Below are 8,199 nucleotides of genomic sequence, written 5' to 3' on the forward strand. Positions count from 1 at the left end.
GTCAACGAAGGATTCCGCATTGCCAAATTGCTTAACTGCAAAATGGTGGAATTCCCCAAGACCTAACTAGGTTTGCCATGCTCTGACTGAGCCCTTTTTGAATTGGACCGGGAGCCCGCTGTTCACAAAGTTTTATCTCGTTGCGGTCCTTGGCAAGGGAAACTTATGTCCTCCACGACTAGACTAACCCTTACCAACACGTGCCTATCTGCACTCCCTATCTTTATAATGGGCATTTTCATTCTAGGCAAAGGGGTCCACGTTAAGTTTGATAAAGTGTGTGCTAGATTCTTTTGGGGGCTGACCCTAAAAATGTAAATATCACATTATCAGCTGGGCTGATGTATGCCGTCCTAAGAACCAGGGTGGCCTTGGGATTTCCATCTCTAGGAAGATGAACCTTGCCCTTGTTACCAAATGGATCTGGAAAATCTCCCCAAAGAAACGATGGGCTTTTGGCAAAGATTCTAAAGGCCAATTTTTTTTGCAACTACTCCTTCCTTAGCTAGTGACATCAAGGGCTCTCATATTTGGAATGGGATCAAAAAATGTAAAGATATTTTCAACTTGGACGCGAAATTGTGTATCAGAGACGGAAATGACACCAAAGTTTAGCTTTCCGCATGGATTGCAGACAAACCGATGTATGCCATACATCCGAGTTTGTTAGCCATTGTGGCGTATCCTCGGGCTATGGTTTCCGATGTTTTTGCTACAGGGGCATATTCTATGGGTTTCCTTAGATTGCTTTCGGCCAAGTGCTTTCGATTCGCTCCTTGCGTCTTTACATCAAGTCTATCTCTCCTCAGCCCAGGACTCGTTCAACTGGGGTTGGAACCCTCACGAAACTTTTCGGTGAAATCTACCTACGCAAAGCTGGTCTGTGGGCCTTAGGTTAGGTCCACTAAGGCCCTTTGGGCCTCTCAAGTGCCTCCTAGATTTTGTATCTTCATTTGGCAGGCGGCCCTTGACCGTATGCCTTCGACATCAACCTTCAATAACGTCAAGGGCTGGGCAACAACTGCCACGCTCTTTGCGGTGCGCCGGAAGACGCCAGCGACAACCTTTTTTGATGTGCCCTAGCCAAATTTCTTGGGAGTTGTGTACACGATTGCTTCGGGTGCATCTGGAACCCTAATTCCATGGCTCATATCCTCATGTTTCTAAATACTTCTCACAGCCAACATCAAATGCTAGCTTGGAGAACTTTCGGTGCCTTAACTTGGGTGGTTACGACAACTCAAAATAAACTAGCCATTGAGGGCGCCATTTTGTCTCACCCTGCTAACTATATTATTGAATGGTCTTTGTTTTTCAGCACTGGCGGCCTCTAGGAAAGAGGAAGGACTGTGACACGGTGATGACTATTCTTCTCAAGATCGAGCAGCTTCATGCAATTCATAGGAACACTTGAGCCAACCTAATTTCGTCCCTTAGTTATGCAGTCTCACTTGCCCTCATCTTCGAGTCGCACTTTGTACCTCTGCTTTATATTTGTGCGAGTCTTTTGGGAAACTTTCTTTAAGTTCCTTCAAGTTCGGTTAGTAAAACCTTAATGTTGTTGTTTGGCCTATGTTGACTTTATTAATTAAAGCCGGGCGCCGCTTGTGCCTGTTTCTAAAAAAAATCCTTATATGTTTCATGGCCTAGATAAAGTTCTCCCTCCGTAAAGAAATATAAGAGCGTTTAGATCACTTAAACGCTCTTATATTCCTTTACGGAGGGAGTAATTAAGAACGGTCGGAAACTATTTGCTCCAGAATGAATTAATTTCCTTATCCAAGTTTGGTGTATCCTCGATTCACTCATGAATCATGATCATGAGCTAGCTAGCTTCTAGCTTGCAATATGAATGAGGTCACATCAACAGAATACCAACTTTAATCCGTTTTGGAAGTCTGAAAGTTGAGAGCAACGAAACACCAACTTTCTAGACCTCTAGTACTCGTCGCCATTTTCCTTCGAAGATAAGATTAGTCCCATGGCACTTTGACTTGAAATCTTCTCATCCTTGTTTTCTCATTCCGTTTCTTGGTTGCTTCTAGGTTTTGCGTCGAAAAAACAACCTGCATTTGCCTATTTGGTCTTATGTTGGTGTAGCTACTCTCATTTACTGGACACTTACGTACCATGACAGGTATCTCGGTCAACTATTATGAAGTTTGTTTATTTCCATCAGAAAGTTTGTGGGTATAAAGTCCAAGGTTAATTAGCTTGCCTATATGTCGCTAAACCATCCAAAGAAGGTAAGAAAATAGGGCACCTGTGATGAAGCCGGACATTTTCTTACTGTCAATAATTCGGTTGACCGCCCGTTGATAACCGTCGACAAGCGCAGTATACCTGACTGGAATAACGGCAGACCCCTGAGAATGGATGTCTTTTCTGGCAGGGTAACGAAAACCGTCACACGAATTTCTTTGCACGTAACTTAATTGTACTACTCATTGGAAACGAATATATTCCTGTGGTTTCTACTACAGTAGTGCAGTATCTATTGTTTGTTCAAATGTAGTGGTGTGTCCAGCTAGCATTTAACTAGCAAGCATGATGGTAGACGCATTTGATTTGTTGTATGACTATGATGTAAGCCTCAATTATATGCTAGGCCAGGTAAGCACGCTCTCATGCGTATGTATTTATAAGTTAGTTCAGATCGATCGACGTTTCGAGTCTCTAGCTAATTACTCCCTCCGTCTCATAATATAAGAACTTTTTATACTAATGTAGTGTTAAAACGTTCTTATATTTTTGGACAGAGGGAGTAGTTTCCTATCTGCCCTAGATATATCCATCTCAGTAGGTTCGTCAGATGAAGATTATAATCAAAGTTATATAACGTCAGCTCGTGCTGGAAATAAGATATGTACCTTCACCACGTACGTCAGCGTGCTAGCACGCAGCTCATCAGTCATATGATTAACTCTAGGGTGAAAACGATCGGTTGATAACCCTTACAGTTAAAGGCTTTACGTACACGCTTTACCTAGCTACATATCTACTCAGTTATCTAGCTAATCATACGCCATATTACGAATTCTCCAAAGTGGGTTAAGAACGAGTGCTTTGATTGCGTGCGATCGGAGAACATTGGCCGTGCATAGAAAAGTTCAATATGCACGCCAAGTGGGCACGTATGATTGATGTTACAGGTCTCAGCCCTGAACTAAATTAGCAGACTCCGCAACGAACAAGCTAACGATTTCTAGCTAGCTTGTAGCGTGGGATTGCTAAGCCGCCATTAGAGCCGTAATTAAGTACCATATGCATGGCGGATGTTAGTCCACCTCACATGCATGCCTCAGATGCCTCACATCAGGACAGGTTGATTTGACCCTATGTACTCCCAGAGGCGGACCACGAAAAAAAATTAAGATGGGGCGAAGTCTCACTGGAGACGCCGCTTGCTTGCCGCGGTGCCGCCGTCCTCTAGCCCTCCCGACTGCCGCGGCCATTGCCTGCCCCGCCGCTGCCTGCCCCGCCCCACTCCACTCCTGGAGACCTGGCCAGCCGCCGCCGCCGCCGGCGCTAGCTTAGGGATTAGGGTTGGCGTTGTGGGGATAGAACAGAGCGGTCGAGTGTGTTGCGTCTCTGCTCGCTTGCGTGGACGCTCAAACCTGGCTCTGGCTGGCTGTTGGCCCATCTTGCCGCTCGCTGGGGACGTCGGACCATCACGTATTAACAGCGACCAGCAGCCTATTCTGCTAGCGATTGATAATGCATGCTAGTTATAATTTTTTCTTTGCTCAAAATTAAGGTATGGCAGGCGCCATACCCTGCCCACCGGGGAGGTCCGCCAGTGTGTACTCCTAGTAATAGTATACTAGTACTGTCTTAATTGATTATTTTGTAGTGTAATTTTCTTTTTGGGCAAAGTGTGTGTATCATTTTGACCCTATATGTCTAGGCATCTGTAGCTATATATATAGCTACGTTTTCCCTATCGATCGATCTATGTATATATATGTCGATGCCTCAACCAATCCACGACTAAGAAGCTAGCGTAACTAACATCCCGTCAGAAAAGAAAGATAGAGCTGTAATCAGCATCAAATTTTTTAATGAAAAAATGCCTTACATTTTGGGACGAAAGAAGTACTGTGCTAGTTAATCTATCGCAAATATCATACCAGTACTTATATAATACTCTCTCCGTTCCTAAATACTTGTGTTTCTAGAAATTTAAACAAGTGGCTACATATGGATGTATATAAACATATCTTAGAGTGTAGATTCACTCATTTTGCTTCGTATGTGATCACTTGTTGATATCCCTAGAAAGATAAATATTTAGAAACGGAGGGAGGAGGGAGTATGAGGCATCCTTGCATGGCATGGGTGCACCGAATGCATGCATGCATGCGCGCACCAGATACGAGTAAAATCCATGCATGCTGATCTGAAAAAGAAAAATCCCTGTATGCTTTTCTCTGCCATTCCGGTGGCACGCAGTGTGGACCATCCAGGTCCAGTGCAGGTCAGGTTGGGGAGAAACTTCTTCTAGATGTGCTCTCAGCTGATAGCTAGCTTGGTCCCGGCTGGTGCGGAGCCAGAATAAACTGGCCAACGTACCACTGTACCAGACATGCTACCGAGCTAGCTAGGGGTGTTCCTCTTTAACGTGCCTGCACTGTGCATATTTTATTTTATTTCATTTTTGCTGGGAGTGCAAAATGTGCATGCATGTACGCTTGTCGCGCGCGCCGGGCAGGGAACCCGAGCATCGTGCTCCGGCCGTGCCCTTGTCCATGCCTTGCCGTGCCGTTGCCGTTGCCGTTCCGCCTGGGGCGGCACGAGGGGAGCTGTTTATTCCGATCGATCCGCGCGTCGTCCCAGCACCAAGGGCCGGGAAAGCAACGAACTTTCCTTGGGAACTTCCGCATGCCGACTCATCGGAGACGCGCTGACGAGAGTGCCAGGTGCCTAGATCGATCAATTTTGCACAGATATCTTGGTTCTATTTTTTTTAGGGCTGATATCTTCTTTTTTTGAGGGATTCAGGGCTGATATCTTGGTTCTGTTGATCCGAACGTACTCCGACGTACACTTCCAACAATTAGTTCGTGCGAATCGGTGTCGCTGCTCAGACTTGTCAAACCGTAAGAGCAACTCCAACGCGCCGTCGTTTGAACTGAAATGGACAAAAAGTTGACCAACACAGCGACCCAAATGGACTAGTGTCCATTTCTTGTGTGCGGTCCATTTCAAGTCTAAATTTAGGCCGTGTTTGTGTTGGCACGAACACGAAATGAACGTGCGTGACGCTCGCCCTTGTCCTCTCTTGACCCGCTAGTCGGTGGCACATTGGCCATTTCATTTTCCTCGCATCGACAACCAGCACACACGGTCGTGCCACCCATCGTCGCCGCCACCCAATTCAGGTGGCAAGGCCCGCCGTCTGCAACCACGTACCCCCCCCCCCCCCCCCCCCGCGCAGCACGCCACCTTCCAACGTCGCTGCCCCCACCCCCTGGCCTGCAGCACCCAAGCGCGACGACCTCGCTTACGGGAGGCCGCCACGCTCGCCGAACGCCGCCAGACCTGCTACTTGTTCCAGGGAAGCCGTGAGGCTCTTCACCGGCCAGCTTCTTCCATGAACGCCGATGGAGATTGGCCTCGCAAAGAGGAGAGGGTTGCTGGTGATGACGATCACTTTGATTTCCCCCTCCGGGAGAAAAGTTACCCCGGCGGAATCGCTCCGCCGGAGGACAAAAGTGCGCCTGCCCAAGTTCCGCCTCAAGACGGCGACGCTACATCCCGAAAGTCCTCTTCTTATTTTTTTTCTAGGTCAAAAGACCTTATATACCAGAAGATGGACACCGAAGGTGGGCCGGGCTGCACACCACCCACCAGGGCGCGCTTGGGGGGCCTGGCGCGCCCTGGTGTCTTGTGGGCACTAGGCAGCCCCCTCTGGTGGTTATTTCCTCCAATATTTATTATATATTCCAAAATAATTCTTCATAAAATTTCAGCTCATTTGGAAATGTGCAGAATAGGTATCTCTCACGTAGCTTTTCAGGTCCAGAATTCCAGCTGCCGATATTCTCCCTCTTTATATAAACCTTGCATATTATGAAAGAAAAAGCATTAGAATTACTCCATAAAGCATTATTATGCATAAAACAATATAAATAATAGTAGAAAAACATGATGCAAAATGGAGGTATCAACTCTCCCAAGCTTAGACCTAGCTTGTCCTCAAACGAAAGCCGATATCAAAAATCAGGTCCACATGTTTAGAGAGCGAGAGAGAGGTGCCGATAAAAACAAAATACGGACATAGTAACATCATGTTTATTATTATAACACCAACAAACTTTATCATAAAGCTCTATTATAACTTATCATGAACAAGTAATAATTCATCACAACATCGAAGTAAAAAATCATAAACTTTATTGAAAACCAACAAACTATGTTCTCAGTCAACTTTGCAACTAAATTCATCATATTTTCAGAAAGGGTCACGTATTGGAGCCGTTTGACAAGTCAACATACTCAACCATCATTTAATCTTCTATGATTGCAAACACTCATAACATATATGTGAACAAAAAGTTTCAATCGGACACATAGAAAGATATGGTCTTATAGTTTTGCCTTCCAACTTATTCACCTCAAGGATGATGTCAACTATAATAACTCATGATCACTCACATCCAACTGGATATATGTGCCTAGATCTCCCCACCACATGATGCTTGCCAAAGAGAAAAATAAAAAGGAATAGAGAAGAATACTTTGACTCTTGCATAAAAAGTAAATACATAAAAGTAAAAGATATGCCCTTCGCAGAGGGAAGCAGAGGTTCTCATGCGCTTTTTGGTTTGTATGCACAATCTCTTAATGCAAAAGAACGTCATGTTATATTGCCCCTTATGATAGAAACCTTTATTATGCATTCTATTGCTTTTGTTACTTTGCCATCACAAGTTCGTACAACGCTTAATTTCTCTTACACTAAATGATCAAACACACTTAGAAGCAATTTTTATTTCCTTATTGCACTGATGACAACTTAATTGAAAGATCTTACTCAATCCATAGATAGATATGGTGGACTCTCAAAACAAGAGTTTGGGTTTAAGGGTTTTTTTTGGATGTACAAGTATGTAGTATCTCTACTTAGTGCGAAATTTTGTCTAGCAAAGATATTGGGCAAGCACCACATGTTGAAGGATCTATGACAATAGAACTTCTACGTGAATATGAACAAACATAAATCATTATGTTGTCTTCCTTGTCCAACGTCAACAGTTTTGCATAAGATATTTAGTGGGGGCTCACAATCATAAAAGATGTCCAAGATAGTGTATTTACATGTGAATCTTCTCTTCCCTAATTAATTCTTTCATGAATTGCATTATTAACCAATGCTATGTTTGTCAACTTTCAACAATTTTACAACTTATACTTTTCCTTATGTGATGTCATTACTTACCATAAGATTATCATATAATCTTTTTTATTATTTCCTTTTGTTTTGATTGAAACATAAAAGTAAAGAAGCGAAAACTCAAACTAAACTTTATTATATAGCTCTCACTCGATTACATAGATAGATAGATCATGAAACTAGCACTCGAAAATAGATCATGCTAAACTTTTATTCAACTAATCACGAAATAGCTAAAGGTCGAACTAAGATAGGTAAAGGTAAGAAAAGTGATGGTGATACGATACCGGAGCATCTCCCCCAAGCTTGGCAAACACTACTAGAAAAAGGGCTATTAGTGGCGCACCTGTTTTTGCTATTAATGGCGCACTACAGGTGCACCACTATTAACACGCCACTAGTAACAAATAGTAGTGGTACATCTCTGGTGCGCCACTAGTATCCCAGATAATAGTGGCGCACCACATACTGCGCCATTACTATGCCTCCCAGGGGGCCATATTTACCTTGTGCTCTGGGTTACTAATGACGCACTTTTAGATAATGCGCCACTGGTGTGTTTATTTCAGTGCGCCACTAAAGTGCAATATGGTGCGCCACTACTATGAATATTAGGAATTATTTTTTTCTTTTCTGATATTTGCACAGGTTACAAAATACATTACAACACAGAATATAAACAGCACAACATATAAACAGCAGATTTATCGAATACAATAGAAGATTAGTCTCCGAATACAATTCATCATATTAGTCTCCGAATTCAAAATACAGAACAAAGTTAGAACATTACAAGTCTCGTG

Source organism: Triticum aestivum, chromosome 6B (genome assembly GCF_018294505.1).
Source record: "Triticum aestivum cultivar Chinese Spring chromosome 6B, IWGSC CS RefSeq v2.1, whole genome shotgun sequence".
Lineage (NCBI taxonomy): Eukaryota > Viridiplantae > Streptophyta > Magnoliopsida > Poales > Poaceae > Triticum > Triticum aestivum.